The 19,536-nt window shown below is 42.7% G+C and overlaps 1 protein-coding gene across 1 annotated transcript in view; it reads right to left on the reverse strand.

The window, feature by feature from the left end:
* The window catches only part of SYNE3 (spectrin repeat containing nuclear envelope family member 3), a 65,227-nt gene that overhangs the window by 45,332 nt on the left and 359 nt on the right, over positions 1-19,536 (reverse strand). The window lies entirely within an intron of this gene.

Consider the following 19,536-nt stretch of genomic DNA (forward strand, 5'->3'; position numbering starts at 1 on the left):
TGGGAGTAATGTTACTTTCAGTGGATTGCTAGATAGCTGTGTCCTTCTCCAACTATGACTGGTTCAGAACTGACATTTCTGAACTACAATAATCGTGTTCTTGGAAAAGAGCACACATCTCATTGCAGCTGAAAAACTAATTCATTTTCACATCAACATTTCTCAGTCTATCTGGCAGTTGTAGAGGGACTGTCCCCTAAAACTCCCCTAGTTACTTACATACATACATTTCTAGGCAAACAGTTTGTGAATGATCAGGTATGAGCTGTGGTGGTTCCAAATTATGCTATTGTGAAACAAAAACTCACAGGGCATTTGCTGGATAGACCCTGGCAAGAAGTGGCAGTCATTTCCTAGGAGAGGTTTCTATTCCTGGCAACATCCATAACATATTTAAAACTGGCTTCAGTACTCCAGTCATGGAGTAGCCAATACAGAACATAATGTTATCCTAGTCCTATTTTTTACAAAAAGTTGAGGGCAATCTAACATGGTTAAGAAGCAGTGGAAAACCTGCTGTCATCCAACAGGAAGAAAACCCCACTCACACTCTGCCCTCATGCTGCTGCTCTCTGAGCACAAGGAATTTCTGTCAAAACCTCCCAGTAACACAGCCTCCCCCAACCCACACACAGTCAATCCACGTAAGCAGTCAACACAGGAAACCACAAAAAAAAGTTATTTCAATATTAAGAGCACCAGCTTGCAAAGGAAGAAAAACACTTTGCTACTCCAACTACAGGCAATAAAATACCATTGACTGATTCTGACCAAGCAATTCCTGTATCTAGTACCACAAAGATGATTAAATTTAGCATGGACTCAATGCCCAGGTGGATTTCATCGTGGTTACAATCTGCAATATCTGACATGGGTTTGGGCTGCCTTTTGAGACCTCCCGTCCTCCCTCTGTGCAGATGCTGGCTAAAGCAATCAGCTACAGTGCCTGACTTTTGCTCTGGAACCCTTCCCAAGCACTAACAGCATGGTTTATACCTGCAAGGTAAAAGTATGATTTCTGACTTACTCTCTGCTTGGGAGGAGGAACAACTGCTGTATATTTGAGATGTGGCAAGATCTGTAACACCTTTGCAAGTTCTTCTAAAGCTGGGACTAATTTTAGATTGGATAAAAGTTAAGCATTCACCCCATTTCTCTTGCATTATTGGAACTAAGAGATTGAGCAATACTTCTGGAGATGAAATTAAGCAATACTTCTGGACCCTGATCAGCACAAAAAGGACAAAGGAGACAAAGTGGCTCCTGGAACAGAGCTAAGCTGTGGAGCTGGGCAAAGCCACCATTCACACACCAATCTGTAACAGCAGCAGCCCATTAGAGACACCTGTACAGTGGTACCTGTACAGCCCCTGTCCCAGGCTCAGCCTCTGGAACCCACTGTGCCATGGAAAGTCTTCCCTTAATCACCAGTGAGATCCTCTGAGAAATTTGCACAAAATTGTTTTTCTCACAGTTATTTTCAAACGTATCCAGCTGCTCAAAACCTCTTTCATTTAATGCCACTTGAATCAGTGTATTAATTCATACTGGGGAAAGCACATTTACACTGCAGAAATCACTTGGCATCTCTATACATATTACTAAATGAGGGCAATAACTGTGTGTGTAAGAAATTCTGGCACAGATAATGAGATGCTGAGCAAAACCAAGTTTTATTTGTCCAGATGCAGATATTTCAGGGTGTTAAACAGAACTGACCCAGGACAGCTCCTGCAGTATATCCACAGGTTACAAAAAGCACATTTTAGGAACAGGAAAATGTAAGGCAGATTACCTGCAGAAAACTGTAGTTGAACTTCTCCCACAAAAGTACTCTTCCTGCTTTCCCTGAATCACCCCTGTGACCCCCAGAACATGGCAGTGTCTGGGTAGGCACACACACATTTCAGTGCCACAGAGGGACCATGGCTCAGCCCTTGCCCAGCTCTGCCAGACCCACTGCACACCCACAGCACACCCAGGGTTTGCTCTGCTTTGTCTGGGGCTGTTACATGCATGGGATAGCTGTACCTTTGGAGGAGGGAAAGGTGAACACCTGACACAGCCCACCCTTGTCTCAAGTCAGCATCACTCCTCTCCCCTCTCTCACCCAAGCACAAAACGTTTTACAAGGAGGGAAGTCAGAGTACTCCCACCACCTCTCCCCAAAATCCTGGAGAAGGAAGGGGCAGCTGGAAGGATGCTGGAGGGCACACATGCTGTACCCCCAGCTTGCCCACAGTCTGAACACCACAGCATGAAGTAGAGATCCAAGGCAACAGCAAACTGGGTTTAGCTTGTAAAATCTGCTCCAACAGTGCTGGGCTGGACTGAAGAGATGCAGAGGCAGCTTTGTTTCAACTGTAGGCTTGGAACCATCTTGCTGAAGGAGCAGATAAATGAATTAGCTGACTGCCCTGCCTCATAGCTCTGGGAGTCAGGGACATCTCTGGGTTTCCACTGACAGACACAGGCAGAGGTCACCCCCCATGTAACCCATGTGGCACTCGCTGGGCAATTTCTCTGAGCAGTTCTCCCTTAAGTACAGCCACTGCAGGAGCCATGCCAGTGCATCTGATAACTCTTCTGGGACATGGCAAGACTTACTTATTTAATATTTGTAATACACTACTGAGAGCTTTTAAAGTTATTTTGCAAGTGTAGTGTCTTTTTCTTAGGATTATCCTATTATTTTGCAATGTTTCTTAATGCACTATTTTCTCTCTGCTAGTCATACTGGGGGTTTTGCTTTTTGGTGTTTTTTTTTTAAATTTAAATCTCTTAAAACATTTCTTACAACCACTCCCATTTTACACATTCTTTTAAGCCCTACATTTATAGAACACGGGCTTTAAAATTGTTTCAATATGTCTTGGATTCTTATATGCATGTACTACTTGACTGGTTTCCAGAACCAGTTCTTACAAAAATAAAAGTACAAAAATGCTCCAGGAAAATTCAAACCACTCACCATTAGGGAGACTATTTTCCAATTATTGAAATACTTCAAACTTTTCATAACCCTTTTCATTTGATTCTGGGATTGAATGTGGAAAAAAAAAGATTTAAAAAAGCCCACTGACTGTATCAAATTTTAGACAAATGTATGAGTGTGGAAGCAATTTTGGTTCTGGGAATTGTATCTGGGATAATTTAGTAACTTTTCAGCTTCCCTAGACACTATAAAGGGAGCTCTGAGGAGGCACAGAGCTGGGAGCTCTGTCTGCTTCAGATTGGAGCAGAGGTCAGGGGCTGGCACAGACCACAGAGCACTGACCCTGGCCTTTCTAAAGCTGAATATTCTTGGTCTACTCCAGGAGGAGCTACTGTGAATTTTGAATGCAGCCAGCCTTACCAGCCTTCTGAAAGCCTCCAGGACAGCAGCTGCACCCATGCAGAGCCCAGCTAACCTGCCTGAGTAGGTGCAGAAGCTCTCAAGGTTTCAAATAAAAGGTGCAGTTATTTCCAGCATAATCTTCGAGAGGCTCAAAACATAATCCCATCACTTTGGCCATCTTCCAACACAGCCCTCTCCTGTGTTGCTGACAGTGAATGTTTATGACAGTCAGCAATTGTTTGTCCTAATTAAGGAGCTAGATTGTGAATAAGGGTTTTTGGAATAAACACATTCATATCCTCATTGCAAGCATCCCCTTCACCCAAGGAATGCATCACTCTGAGCACATACAGCACCATCCATATCACAGCCTCTTCCTCTCCCTCACAAAACAATCCCCAGGAAACCTATGGCTACTGCAAGGCATTCTGCCACAACATGGTCACACCTGACAATATTCTCTTTGTTACCAAAAACAGAAAAGCAGAGACATCTTCTGTGCAGGCTAACTCTCAAAAAAGTTTTTTTCTAGCCATTTGTTTAAAAACTGATTTCAGACTTTGGTGAGAGCCAGTACAAGTGGGATATCTTTTTGTTTCCTAAGATTGCTGGGGAAAAACTTTAATTCTCAGGTCTAAAAAGCCATTTCCTTAAAAAAAGGGGATTGAAATTTAAAAATAGTTTTATACTTGAATGGAATCATGGCACACAAGTAAGGCAGAATTGAGTCCTGGGGCCATCTTCCCTTCTAGGGAATGATAATCAATAGATCTGATCACAGCATTTTTATTTTTTATTTCAGTCTTCAAGTCATTTGGAAGTAAAAACAGTGAGGACTCTTAATTACAACTCTCTCCCCATTTCCATACACTCCACACACAACTTCTGCATTTCCAGGTCACTCTAGGAGACAGGTTGGTCTGCCATGATTCCATTAGATAAGTTAAATGCAGGGTTTTAGTTGTGGTCTACAACATTTTTTTACCATCAAGGAGACAGAGTATCTGCATTAGATAGCTGTCTGGTTTAGATTCTGCTTTTCTATTCCCACATTATTGAGGTATAAACAGTCTTTAGAGCATTTATTCAGTCAGCCCTCTTGGAAAGTAAGACTATCCTATCCCTTTTACAGATAACAACTTGGGTTCAAAGACACTTTGTTTCTTGCCTCTGAGCAATAAGGAAATACTTGAAAGGACAAGAACAAAGTCGAAGATTCTGTTAATCAATGCTGCAGAGGGTGATTTTCAGCCTCTTCTAATCTGTACCACTTCAAGTGTCTGCTGAGAAGCAGATGTCTTTTTAGTGACTTTAAACTTAATGACAAGAGCCTTCATTTTCCTAGTTACCATTCGCAGACACTTTAGTCTGGGAAATCACAGGTTTAACACCTCTGCTCTACAACTTCAGGAAAGGTTCTTCAGGTCCAGGGAATCAGCAATCTGCATCTTGAGCAGCTGGGGACAAGTTCTTGAGTAGATTTGGTTTCAACTTTTGTCAGCTCCCTAAGTTTTACCATCAGTCAGCTGACAAAAAAGCCCTGCAAGCCAACAGCATTAATTTCACAGTCTCTGGAGACTAGAATTTATGTATTCAATTATCTTCCACTTATCCTCCAGAGAACTGCATGATCCCTCAGTACTGGGCACCAGTCACAGCACTGATATACTGATAATAAACCCCTGCGGGATCTGCTCCTTGCCAGAGATCAGGGAACAATTCAGGAATGATAAATCATTCCTCTTTTGCTGATCATATTGTTGTGTACAGACAACCTCATTTTCTCAGAGGTGTGGTTATCCCTATTGGCCAAATATACTTTGCAAATTAGTTTTGCTCTGCAGACTATTCCCAAGTAACTTTTCCTGGCAATCCTTCATACTCCAGCTGTGCTGTTTAGCTTTGGTTTGGCATCAGAACCCTAATGAGAAATTGCCCATCTTCCCTGGCTGGCTGGGAACAGCTCTCCCTGTTTGAGTGCAGTTTGTCACATGGCAGCTCCCAAGGGCCAGTGCCACAATCAGGACTCCAGTGTTAAGCCACATAGGACCAGTAAGCTGTGACAGCACCCTGGCTGAGCAGAAGTGCTCTACAGTTAAAAGGGTAATACCTCTGTCCCAAAGAGATTACAGAGGACAAGAACGAAGGGGTTGGCAATGAAAGAAGGCATCAGTGTGTACTCAGGGACATGGAGTGATGGAGGGAAGAAAGGGCTGTCACAGACTTCGGCTGCATTGCCACTGCTCTGTGCAAGCTGCAGTACTTCCACCTCCCATGCCCTTCACCCTGGAAGCAGAGATACTCAGGAAGAGACTCTCAAGCCCAGCTGGAGCATGTGGCCTCAGCATGGGCTGGATCTCCCACCAGGAAAGGGGATTCACTGCCCTGACCCACAGGCTGTGGTGGGACAGCCTGGGTAGGAGCCCTGCAATTCCATAGCCAGTCATGCAAGAGAGGGGGCACTTCCAGGCAAGGAGCCATACCAGAGGTGGGATAATTCACCTTCTTCAGGAATTCTCTGTTCTGAAGTGGCCCACAGTTGTAATATGAATGCTCAGGGCTACAGGATGTCAATCTGTCTGCAAGTCTGTATTCTTTCCTGTTCCACATCACTGTTTCCACATTTGGATCTGGGGGGGGGGGTTAAACATGCAATTTTTTCCCCTTACAAGATCAGTGCTAAAATATTTTTTGACTATCATTTGACTACTCCACCTCTGAGTGTGTAACTTGGAGCAATAAGCACATGGCTTTTAAACTCATAAATCTTTAGAGTCAAGTATATACCGGAAATATTTCTTAGAAACTTGCAAGTATTTTGCAAGAATGCTCTAAGGGCATAGGTCTTTTGTCCTGTTTAAAACAGCTGAAGGACTAACTCTCCAAAACAAGATTTCTCAGCTATATCTTTCAAAACATTATCAGTTCAGTTATGCTAGTGATATATTTATAGAGTGAAAGTGAGACTTATGGAATTGGAAAAAAAGTAGCAAGTAGGACAATACTAATTTTAGATACTAAAGCTGTTGATTAAGAGTTATTTTCTTGGGATCAAAGCATATGGTTATGGAAAAATTAGCAGATTTTAATTTGCATGGAACAGAAAGATCCATTTATATAAAGAAGGAGACAAATCACCCCTGAAAGAGATGAACACTTGCAATGCTGTCAACAACATACAGGAGGCTATACCGAAACAGTAAATAGCTATACCTAAACAGTCAGCACTCTGTACATAATTTAAAGTAGTATTTGCATTAATCTGATAATATCAGGCTTTATATTGCAAAACAGCACTGGTTTGTGTTCAGAGAAACCCACAGGCAAACAAGGCCTGCCTGTGTCCCAAACAAAACACACTGCTGGAACCGTCAGCAACCTCATCCCAGAAACAAAGTAGACCACTGCAAAACGCTGGTTATGAATTAATTGTGAGTCGTTGAGAACATTTTTGGAATTGAATTAAACAGGCTGCGTTCTCGTGACTCATTTTTGCCTGAAGGGTTGCAGTTTCCCGTCTCTGTCCCCCTCCCACAGTGGGAGCTGCCCAGGCGCTGTGGCCACATCTGGGCTCGGCCTCACTGGGCCTGCAGCCGGCCGGGACTGGCGACGGGGAGGAGAACGCCGTGTTAACAATCCTTTATGGCTGATCGGGACTGAAACCCTGGGGTCTGTAAACCCACAGGGGTCTGAACCTCCTCCTGCTGAGATTCATCAACCCTCAGGCAGAGTAAGCCGGCAGCAGGAGCCAGCAGTGAGCCGCGTTTGTCGGCAGCCGGCCTCCAGCCAGGGGAACCGGAGAGTTAAAGCGGTGATGGCAGATAATGACCGTGCTGAGCAGCACGAGCAAAGCCATTGCTGCTGCTCCTCACGAGTAAAGTCATTCCTGCTGCTGCTGCTCCTCACGAGCAAAGCCATTGCTGCTGCTGCTGCTCCTCACGAGCAAAGCCACTGCTGCTGCTGCTCCTCACGAGCAAAGCCATTGCTGCTGCTGCTCCCCACGAGCAAAGCCAATGCTGCTGCAACTCACGAGCAAAGCCATTGCTGCTGCTCCTCACGAGTAAAGCCATTGCTGCTGCTGCTCCTCACGAGTAAAGCCATTGCTGCTGCTGCTCCTCACGAGTAAAGCCATTGCTGCTGCTGCTGCTGCTCCTCACGAGCAAAGCCATTGCTGCTGCTCCTCACTCGTGTCATTCACAGCAACTGCCTTTCAGAAATGGAGTACTACGAGAGACCAAAGCTCTTTATTTTCCCACAAACTCCTGAAGAGATCAAGCAGCTGTGCTCCATTTGGGCCCCAAGGGGGCCTCAGGGCGTGCTGCTCCTCAGCAAGTTTGAAAATTCCACCCTAAATATTACAGGACATATCCCTGGTGTGACAATCTTCACAGGGGTCCAGGCATGAGGGAAGACATAAGGATCTGACTCCATGTTTCAGAAGGCCTGATTTATTTTTTTATAATATATATTATATTAAAACCATACTAAAATAATAGAAGAAAGGATTTCATCAGAAGGCTAGCTAAGAATAGAAAAAGAAAGAATGAATAACAAAGGCTTGTGTCTCGGATAGACAGTCCGAGCCAGCTGACTGTGATTGGCCATTAATTAGAAACAACCACATGAGTCCAATCACAGATGCACCTGTTGCATTCTACAGCAGCAGATAATCATTGTTTACATTTTGTTCCTGAGGCCTCTCAACTTCTCAGGAGGAAAAATCCTAAGGAAAGGATTTTTCATAAAAGATGTCTGTGACACCCTGGGACTGCCAGAGAGCTAACACAGAGATACATTTAGAGCAACAAGGGTCCCTATCAGCCAAGGGTTGGTACACACACAGACAGACATAGCACTACCCATTCTCAAATACTTGAAAGAAGGAAGAGGTATAAAGCTATAGATTTGTTTAACCCCAGTAATAACAGAATTCTTCTACAAGAAGTAATAGACATCATGGCACAAACTCAACTTTGGTCTAAAAGAAATAAAAATATCTCCCCACTAGTCTCCAAAGCTATCTTCTAAAGGTAACACAAACACCTGCCGTACTTTAAAGGCATTTCATATCACTGAAATTTTTCTCCAGTATTTCCCTTTCAATTTACAGATCAGGGCTCAGCAGGTACCTTGCAAAAGGTTGATTCATAAAACAGGAGAAGCCAGTTATCCTCTTCCTGAAGGAAAATATGTCCAGCTCTGATGACAATTGCTGAAGCACCACAGAGCAGAGCCTCCAATGATCTTGTTTGGGTTCAATGAGCACAACACAAGCAACAGGGTTTGTGCAAACTATGCTCCCTAGTTAAAAAATAAATCTGAATTTCTTTAATCCCCTTTTTTCCCTATTGCATACCCCCAGGTCATGTTTCAACAGTTATATATGTGACCTTAAACTGAAACTTCAGGGATCTCAGCAGTCCCAGTTCAGCAAGCATTTTGGGGTTGTAAAAGCTGATATCATGTCTTGAGTGCCAGCCACACTCCCAGCTCCCAACAGACTTCTCTTTTAACTTCACCAACTGTCCCTTATCTCCAACCCTTCTGCTGCACACCGCAGTTGGGATATTTTGGCTTCCTTTCTCCTGCCTTACATCAAGGAGCTCCCCATCCTGGCTGCTGCTCACAGAACAATTTATCAAGCCTTATTTCACTGCACTGGGCCCTCACCCTTGGGCCCTCACCCTTTCCCCCAGCCCTGTGGCAGCAGGCAGGAGGGAGGCGTGGGCTGGCTCTGGAGAAAAGCGCGCGAATGGGCTGATCTTGCACCCTTCACAGCTGCCTGCTGCCAGAACCCTCTGTCATGGCTCTCCTGCAGCAGGCCACTGACTTCTAGTTCCCCTTTCACTAGAATTCAAATCTGTGAAATTTCAAGACACTTGATGTCTTTAACACTTCCATGTCTCTGGGAAATTTAATGCAAAGCAGAAAATGAGTGCAAAAGTTATTAGGAAGCAAAAGATACAGACACACTGACTGTCACAACCATCTCACTACATTATGAAATAAAAGTAACCTTGTAAAAGCCTTACCAAAATCCTGGGAAATCTGGTAAAAAGGGTAGGTGAAAGTCTGTGGTGATTCCATCAAAGTTTCCTGATGGCTTCCCAGCATGGCAGCCCAAATCCAGCCTGGCCTCCACTGGGTGTTAGAACAGCAATTCAGCACAGCTGGCAGCACGAGCAAGTCTGGCACGAGGAGAAACCAGTGGCTTCCTCCTTACTAATGTAGAGGAAGCACAGAACTTCCTCTCTGCCTCCTCCCATGCTGCAGGAGTGAAAGAGGAGATGGCAACCCAAAGATATATCAGTGCAGAAAAAAAAAATAAAAAGAGAAAGAAAAGAAACCCAGAGCAGGGCATGCTGCCACTGTTTAAAACGTAGGTGAGATTTAAATAGCAATAATCCCCAGAAACTATCTAGTTCAGGTCATCAACTAACAAGCTGGTTAATTCCTGTAAGGATTAATGCTTGAAATTATTATGCCTGACAGATGTTTGCTGAATGGCAACTGAATACATAGGATGGAGGCCAGCAAGAAGTAGAAGTGCAGACAGGTACGTCAGAGCTGAGATTTTACAAATCATTAACTCGTGCTCTAATATAATAATAATTTTCCTTATCTTCTACTTCTTTTTTACTGTCAAGGTCCCTAGCAGGAAATTCCCTTCACAAACTGACACACTAATCTAGATTCTGCTCTCAGTTACAATCACACAAGACAAAAAGGAGGTTAGCTGATATTTCCAGGAAATACCTCTGCTGCACAATTTGGCTGAGTGGAATATACTTTGCAGGCATTACCTGTCCCTCATGATGGAGCACATGATGAATTTTCCTTCCCTAATCCCCCAAAACTATTGGAAAATATAAAGCAGCATTCTCCCTTGATTAATTAAGATCCTGCGTTTAGACATTCAATAATACCCACTGGTTTGGTCTATCTAGCCCACTACCCTTTGCATCATCCTAATGGTGTACATCTAATACACTCCAGGACCAAAACAGGGGCCACTTACTCAAGTTGGTGCAAATGCAAAGCAGGTCCCTAAGGCCACAATCTCTCAACCTTTTTAGTTGCTGTATGCCATACTTTATATTACACTGAGCAGCATTTCTAGAATTACAACTAATATGGAGGAGAGGTGGAGAAATCAGTGAAAGCAAAACATGGGGGGGAAAAGTTGGTTTGAATTCTACCTCCAAATTAGAAGCTACAGATAAAAACAGGGATAAAGCTGTGAGCCTCTTCATCCATTTTGGAACCAGGAAGCACAAGGGAAGAGCATGGGGAAAAACTGAAGAGAGGAACAAAGATTAATGAAAACCTAGTGGAAGAAGAACAGTGGAATAGAAAATGTTTATCAAGCTAACCTGTGAAGTTGCTAATACAGAGAATTAACTGAAGACCAGTGGCCTCAGAGAGGCTGTAACCCCCATGTGCAGCAGTGACCTCAGCTCAGCCAACCAAACAGAATTTCAGTAAAAAAACCCCAAGGGACGGAAGAGGAGGAACATCTTAAGAGTTAGCCGTGCTGATTGTACCTCTAGAGAGGGAACTGATATATCAGCTATTTCCAACTGTCTTGTTAGCCTTTTGCTAACATGAATAATCCTTAGAACTATATGAATATCTCAAAACACATCAGGATAAGAACATCTCAAAACACATGCAGACTAAACTATATGATGCCTAGGGGACGTAACCTGGAGATTGGTCCACTTATCTGAAAGTCAAATCATAGTTGTTATAGAATTGTTTTGTTTTATTGGGAGGTTTTAAATGCCTATAAGGGAACCCCTTCATCTCTTTTTCCTTCCTCTCTCTTGTGGTATATCCACAGTCACTGAAAATTTGCCATAGTCCCACAAGAAAAAATAAATTTATATTTTTAAAAAAAGCACTGAAACTAGTAGTACTGAAGAAGCAGAGCATATGTGGCTAACATCAGCTATGCACAGCAGCTTCTAAAGCAAGGTGAGAATCAGTCTCTTTGGATGACTAATCCAGAAGGCAAAGGAGCTCGCCAGGTGAGCACAGACAGCCACAAGCCAGAGGCAGCAATGAGAGGATCAAACTAACAGTGAAAAATGCAGCGTTCCCACAAAACTTTCTGTAAGTTAGTATCACAACATGTTTTAAATATATAAATACCACATTACCACTTGAGCATAATTTCCTTTAGAGTGAACTTCATTTTTTTGTATTTTTTAAGGAAACCAGGTTCAGCAAAATATTCCAAATGTCCTCACAGCATCTGACCTCCCATTCTCTTTTTTTCCCACATAAAGAAGTCCATTTTCAGTTTCAGCAAGGGATGAAACTCTTCTGGCCAGCTATCACTTCTCTTGTGGTAGCAGAAAGCATTTGAATGGCCCCTCCTTCGGGCTGACATGTCTAAATTCAAAGAGGGATTCAGTTACATCTGTAACTGTGGTAACATCTGCTGCAGCTGTAACTCTTGTAACACATCTGTTGGATGATCTCAGATTACCTAGCAGCCCATGGGCACTGAGAAGGAAACATTTCTGCAAACCCAGTGCAGCCCACGGAGTTAAATGACTACACTGCCCCACTGATTAATCTGCTGTAAGTGATACTCGGGCAGGGTGGCCTCATTGCCCACTAACAGTCTGCATCTTCAAGCAGGCAGGGATGTATTTGTCCTCTAACTGCTCAGGAGACAGACTTCATCACCCCAGCAGGGCTGCAAGGGTTATAAATTATAGTGTTGTCTAAGCTCTGACAAAGAGCTATGAAACCCCTTAGATAGGAAACAGAGCAGCAGTATAAAAATCCTTCTTCAACCATAGCAACTGTGTTATATATTCTTACTACTCCGCAGAACATATTTCTAACTATGTTTTAGTTGTGAATTAGAATAATATGGTGTAAAGGGACTGTCAGAGCAAGTGCTTCTCACCAAAGAATCTGGTTTGGAATTGCTGTGAAAGGACTTTTCAGAAAAGAAACACATCAAGCAATCAGGCTGTCCTGAGTACTGGGCTCAGAGGTACTGGCAGGGATAGCACAGACAGGTATCAAGCTCTTGATCTCTCTTTCTGGTTTTACACAGTTTCACTCTGTGTAAATCATGAATTGTTATGAAGAACCTAATGATTAGGCACAGCCTAATGATTCAGGTGTCCCACCTGGCAAGCTGAGCATCTTAAAGGTTTGGCTTAGGTCATCATTATGCTCTGTTCCATTCAGCAAGGAAAACCAACCAAACAAAGTATTTTGATTAACCAGTTAGCATTAAAAGAAACAAACAAAAAAAAATTTCAACCCACACACCAAACCCTGAAAAATGTCAGATCTGATCTGAACAAGACTAAAAGAACCAAGAAGTAGGTTAGCTGCTGATACAGTTGCTTAACTGAGAAAAACATCTATTTGCAAATCCCCAAACTAAGGTGTAACCTGCTAGTAGCAATAACAGCACTTCACAAATACCAGTGATAGCTGACACAGGAAGGGCACTATAGAAAACAATAACCTGCAGAGCACTGAAGCACATCCAGGCAGATTCCTCAGCACTGACTAACTACAATAACTAACCATTCAACAATAAAAGGACTTAAAAAAAAAGGTGGGGGCTGTGACATTTTAAGTATTGGGCTTAAATGTGCCAACATAATTACTTATAAAAGTGGTTTTAATAAACACCTTCAGCTCTTTAATCAGACTGCAAATACTACTTCACTCTGCAGACCAGAATGACAGCACCAGCTCGCCTCCATCATGAGGTATTTACAGATTCATGGAATGGCTGAGCTTGGAAAGGACCACTGGAGCTCATCTAATCCAAACTCCCTGCTCAGTCTGTGTCCCTTAGTAAAGAATGTTACTCAGGATTGTGTCCAGATGGCTTTTGAGTCTCTATATTATCACAATATGCAATATCTGGACAAGCAAAGACCTGAAGGGAGAAATAAAGTAACATTGAAGGCAAAATTACCATTAGGGTTGCTGGTAGCTCCATCCCAAACAGGAATTTCTCTTGTAGAAAAAAACCAAACCAAACCAATTCACCAAAGCAAACAAACAAACAACAACCTAAACAAACAAAAACCTCAAACAAACAAAAAAAACCCCAAAGATGCTTGAAATATTTTCCGTTTTGTTAGGCTGCAGACATGTTCTCTAGATTGGTATTTCACACCAGCAGCTCAACTAATGGAGTCAGAAGGTTTATAATCTGAGGAGACAAGAGAAAATCCCAGGCTCTGGTAAAGCCAAAGGCAGTACTGTCACAGAGCCAAGATTTCTACCCTGACTCCTGTGGACTTAAAAGACAAGGCAAGAAGCAAATTTTTCCTTGGGTGCTCTCTTAATCTGGAGATCTAAATTAATGCGCGTCTGCAGCGTTTACTGAGCCGGTGTTATTAGCCAGGGTTAAAGTCTTGTACTTCACACAAAGCCTGTGCTTACCCTGCTACACCTACAGACCAATTCTGCTGACTTACATAAGAAACATCACCTACATTTGCCAGCTGCTGTCATCTGCCATTCATGTAACCACTACCAAAGACTCAAGTGCTCATGAAAAGACTCTGGGATTAAGAAAAATAAGTCATCTAAGCTAAAGGAAATGCACAGCCTGGGGAAGAACTGACAGCTTCAGAACTGACAGAAATTATTTCTTTTATTTAATCACAGAGACTTTAAGGTAGGAGGATATTTTTTCACATGACCCAGTCTTTGCATGTAACTGATTTGAAAATGCAGTGGGTACATCAGTGCTTGTACACTTTCCACTTTCAGCTTCCCTGAACTCCTTCAGGCTGCACCCACAATGGGGCACAGAGGCTGGATAAAGACCAGCTGTTACATCTCTCAAACAACTCCTCAGTCAGAAACAACACATGTTCTTATGATACAATTGTCTCATTATAATGGCAGGAAAATAACACAAGCATGTAATGCTTTAAATAACATATCACTTCTATGTGAGATGGAGATAAAACACAGCCAAAAGTAACCTCTACACTTTTTTCACTGTTTAATTTATCATTGTTCAGTCCAGATGAGTGAGTAGGCGAGTCAGTGTGTGAGATAATCTTTTAGAGTGAAAATTCTAGTGTTGGTTTTAAAATGAAACGGTACCCAGATCCACTGTGGGTGGTTTACTCTGTCACACCTGTGACACACTCCCACCTGGCACCTACAACACAGCTGCCACACACATCAAGAGTACCCTGTGGGAATAGATGTTAGTGTCCCAGTTCACAGATGAAGACACTGGTGCTCTCAAGAGCATCATAATCAATGCAGCCTTTGACAGACCCAGCAACACACAAAGCATCCAACATCACTGGTTCCATTTTAAACCTCTGACTGTACATGCTCCTTCAAGATCACAGAGCTAACTTGGGGCAGGCAAAGCCACATTAGGAGGTTTAGACTGGAGGTTAGGAAGCATTTCCTGCCTAACAGGGTGGTCAAACACTGCAATAGGTATCCTAGAGAGGTGGTCAATGCCCCAAGCCTGTCAGTGTTTGAGGCATTCAGTGCCCTTAATAATGTGATTCAATTCTTACTCAGCCTCAAAGTGGTCAGGCAGTTGCACCAGGTGATTGCTGTTGATCCCTTCTATTCTTATTATAACCATAATCAGCCACAAGGGGAGCAGCAGGCAGCCTTATGTAAAGTGTGTCTAGGATTCCCTGGTGACAGGCACTAAATCTACTACATATAACAGTAAGTTCCCCAGCACAAGCTGTGCCACGTGAGGCTCTCACTCAGCTTGCACTCCCAAGTATTACTGTCATGTTTCTCAAAAGGCTTTCTGCATAGCACAACTGTAACAGCAGGTATTTCACCTTTCAGTGCCACTAAATAAACACTAATCAAGAACAAAACAAACAAGCCACAGCTTGATACCTGAATTCCAATCAAATTACAATCTCCTGGTTCTCCTAGTTTCCTGCTATCTTTTAATTTCTTACAGTATGTTTTTTTATGCACCTGCTCAGTGTTATCCCAAGGCTGAGACTGCCCTGTAATCCTCAGTCTGTTATAGTCAAAGCAGAAATTCTCTTGAAATTGCTTGATATGAAGGACTTGATATCAAGTCCATGTCTTTTATTTAAATGTAACATAGAAAAGAAACTTGTAATAGCAGAGACATTAAAAGTCACTTCTGTCTAAGGAAAAGAAATTAAATCAATGCAATTTCCTTGAAATGCAATTAAGCTGTGTACATAGACAGAGACATCAAAGATTGCTTATTAACCTGATATGGGGTGTCAGTGAGAACCACCATCCCTGTTAGACCTACCATTCTTCCCTCAGCATTGAGAAGGGGCCACTTGAGATACCTGAAGTTAAACACCCCAGGGCTCTACTCTCTGCATAGTTTTTCTGTAATTCAGGCAGTACCATCTTGTGATACAATTTATTAGCAATACAGGAACATATGATAAGCAAAGTTCAGGCTACTTTATGTCTACAAAGCAGTGAATCCACAGCAATGTCTAACAGACATTGTTACAGAATCATCAGTCCTCCTTGTGGAAGGCAAGGCCTAACTTGGAGCTCCAGCATTGCAGAAGAGTGTGTAAGGAGCAATACTTATGTAAGGATCTCCACTTTCAGTTTAAAAGACTCCATTTCCTTGATACTTTCAACTGTTATGCCCTCAACAAACACTGGAAAACAAACAAGAGTAAACTTTCAAACTAAAGAACAAGACTGTGTTTAAGTTGATACTGACAACACTGCAATTAGTCATAGAAATATTGTAAGTCTGCATATGCCAATACCAGCCTCAGGCAATAAAACTGTATTTCAGACCAAAATGTAAGCAAAATTTAAGGCTGTGACATTTGGGCCCTATAACTAATCATTATCAAGCTGTTTTGAACTTTAAACACTGCATTTGATAGCAGCTAATGACACTGTTACACTTTTCAATTTTTCTTGTGTCATTTCAGACTACTTTAACCAATATTAACTGAAGACACTAAATTCCTATCATTCAGTTATTTCAGAGCAGACTTGCATGATCAAAAGGGACCCTGACCACCTGTTTTGAATGTTTCAATTTCATGGAATTGCAGCCTGAAGAAGCTGAGGCATTACTGACCATCAGTAAGCACTACCCTAGAAGATATTTTCCTTCAAGAGTAAAAGTATTTCACTTACTGCGCTCCAAAGACAGTAAGAAGGTTTCTTCAGCCAGACTCAAAAAGGTATTAAAGGACCTGGTATTTATTCCTGTTGATCTCAGGTACATGAAACATTTGTCTTCATATAGAAAACATGCCAAGCAAAAAACTCCCTTGCCAGTTGCACTCTCTGTTAACATTCCTGGAGCTCAAGAATTTTTCCTGCTACAATGTGATCTTTTCATTTCACATGCCTGAATTACCAGGATTCACACTTGGCCCACAATCCTTACACAGACATACACAACCCAGTTATAAGGGGGCCCTTTCTAAGGACAGTCCTGCACCTGTCTATGGCAGAACATGTTTGAGAGGACAGACCAAAGCTGTGCCACAAAATCCATCTGCAACTGACAAGGACTAACAGTGAAAAACCCCAAATCAAAACAGAAATGCAGTATCTTGTCATTGCTACCAATGATCTGAGATTTGTCCTGCTAGAACACATTATTTTGGGTTAGGGTGAGTGGTCACTGCTTTTGCTTGGTTTCATGGGAATTATGTTTATATGATGACAGTCTTGAAACTGTTGGCCAGTTTTGTCAAAATAAAACAAATCTAAAGACACTAGAAAGTGTCATCACAGTGAGATCACAGCCCTTCTGTACTTGTGCAAATGTGTGTCTGGAAGAACAAAGACAGGAGTTGTGCCCTGGAGATGCAAGGATGTAAAAACAAAGCACTCTGTGACCAGGCCACCTCAGGAAATCAGATCTGCAGAGCTGTGTTCCTTGATGGATTAAGAGTATACACTGAATTGTACAAAAATTTTCTGTTCCCATGTTCAAAATGCAATGTACCATATCAATGTTACTTGTATTCTTTGAAGTTTTAAGGGAGATGCCAGTTCAGGGGCATTTACTCACAAAATCCTTCTCGCCTTGTCTTTACAGCTTCATTTGCAACAAACACATTATTCCCAAATGGAGACTGTCAAATGTGAATGTATCACTCAGTCACTGATCTAAAAACTTGGGAAAACTAGCAAGTGTCTGATTTTAGACTTGCTTTTCCCTGTTGGTCTGTTTCTACAAAATTTGCAGGAACTTAATTACCTTGGAGCTGTTCTCCTTATGTCATACTTGGCAGAAACTGAGAAATGGCAAAAAATATTACATAAGGGACACACACCAAGACTCATGTGTATACATATATTAAATGCTGGCAAAAAACCTTGTTTCCAACAGATGCCAGTTATCTTTCTGAAGCTGCAATGCAGGTGTGGAGCATCCCCTGAGGCAGTGGAATTGCTCTCCAAAGTCATGTGCATGCAGGTACAGCCACATTCTGAAGCCAAGCATCCACAAGTGCATACAACAGTTTTAAGGATGATTTGTAAGCCACAGATAGAGCACAAAAAATGGCTTATTCCCAAAGAAAAGCCAATGAGGTTAGTCCAGTGAGGTTAGCGCACAAAGGCCACGTGCCAGAAACAGACTTGGAGATAGGGTACAAGCCCTGGCCAAGGGGAGAGGGAAAGGAGGAGCAGTGAAATACGGCTGAAGGGAACAACTGGAACTATCAGAAGAAATACAACAAGAGAGGCAAGCACCACAATACCACACCCTGAACAGCAGCTAATTCTGTCTTCCTTGGGAATCTGAGGGGACTCTGGATCTAATGAGTCACAAACAACATGGAAACAGCACTGGGTGTAGGGGAAAGCTGCTTTTATAGAGGGACCACTGGGATTGTCAGACTCCATTTCCTGACAACTAGTTTACAGGGAACAATGCTGCTGTGACTCACCAAAAGATGTTTGTTTCTTGTGGAACAAGGAGTCGCCACAAGACCAACTGCAATAAGTTACATTTCCTTGAGATCCAACTGGCTCACACATTTGGCAGCCACAGAGACTGTGCCAAGCTGATGTGCATTTCAACAGCTGCAGATTTGAGACACTTCCAGGAAAAGAAGAAAAACACTTGAAGGCAACCAATCAGCTTTTAAAGTTTTGTGGCATTTTTAAAATTCTTTCCCCAGAAAACAAACACTGTGTACAAAGATTTTCAGATGACATACACCATGCCAAGGGCTAAAAAGTAACAACCAAAACTAGCAGCAAGGAAGTGGCAAGAGAAGCATAGGGATTTTATTTTTCATTAATGATTCAAGACAGCCAGGCGTAGATTTGAGGCAAAGGGGAAAACAGGCATCCTTGCTCTGATAAACTCACAAAATAAAGCAGTGTCTTGCAACCATAATTTTCACAATTAGTCATCATATACATGCATAATTCCTGCAGATTTCAGTCTGTTAACCTATTTGAGTAGAATAAAATTTTCCTGGACAAAGATCTAAACTCACACAAGGCCAAGCCAATAAGGATGTGCAAATAAAACATAAAACAGATGGCAGAGAACAGTATATGAAAAACTAAAGCCTCAGTATACTTTAGGGTGTGGGGGAACTTTACATTCAGAAGTTACACAGAATGTTAGCTGCTTTTATAATAGAAAAACTGGGAAATTTTCTGTTTAGGAAGAAAATGTGAGACAAGGTCAGATCCCCTTAAGGGGAACCAGAGCCAAGCTGGGATGTATCCGATAGGTTTGAAGGGGAGAGAAGTGGGAAGTGTTCCTCTGAGAAGAGTAACAAGGACCTTGCAAACCGCAGTGAGAGTCCTGGCAGTGGGAACCTACAGATGAAGAAATGTGGCAGTAACGCTGAGCAACTGACTTTGGCAAGAGCCTGACATCTATCTGAAGAAAAGTTGCAGAACGCAGCTAAGTGCTGAACCAGGCTGGCAGGTGCGATTTTCTGAAAGAAGCTAAATAAAAGGCTTTGACCGTTCAGCGTACATTACTTAGGGAGATATGCTGCAGTTACTGCAGCTACGGTATTTGGTGTAGCACGAGCAGACAGGGAGCTCTCGTAGTACCCACGGAGCTGTCCTGGCAAGGACAAGCCCCGCCAGCGCTCCCGCTCTGCAGCCCCGGCGGTGCCCGCTCTCCCCGTTACACGGACGGGCGGCCGAGCGGGGACCGGGCTGTCCCGGCCGCGTTTTGCCCGGCGCGCCGAGCAACA

Source organism: Ammospiza caudacuta, chromosome 6 (genome assembly GCF_027887145.1).
Source record: "Ammospiza caudacuta isolate bAmmCau1 chromosome 6, bAmmCau1.pri, whole genome shotgun sequence".
Classification (NCBI taxonomy): Eukaryota; Metazoa; Chordata; class Aves; order Passeriformes; family Passerellidae; genus Ammospiza; species Ammospiza caudacuta.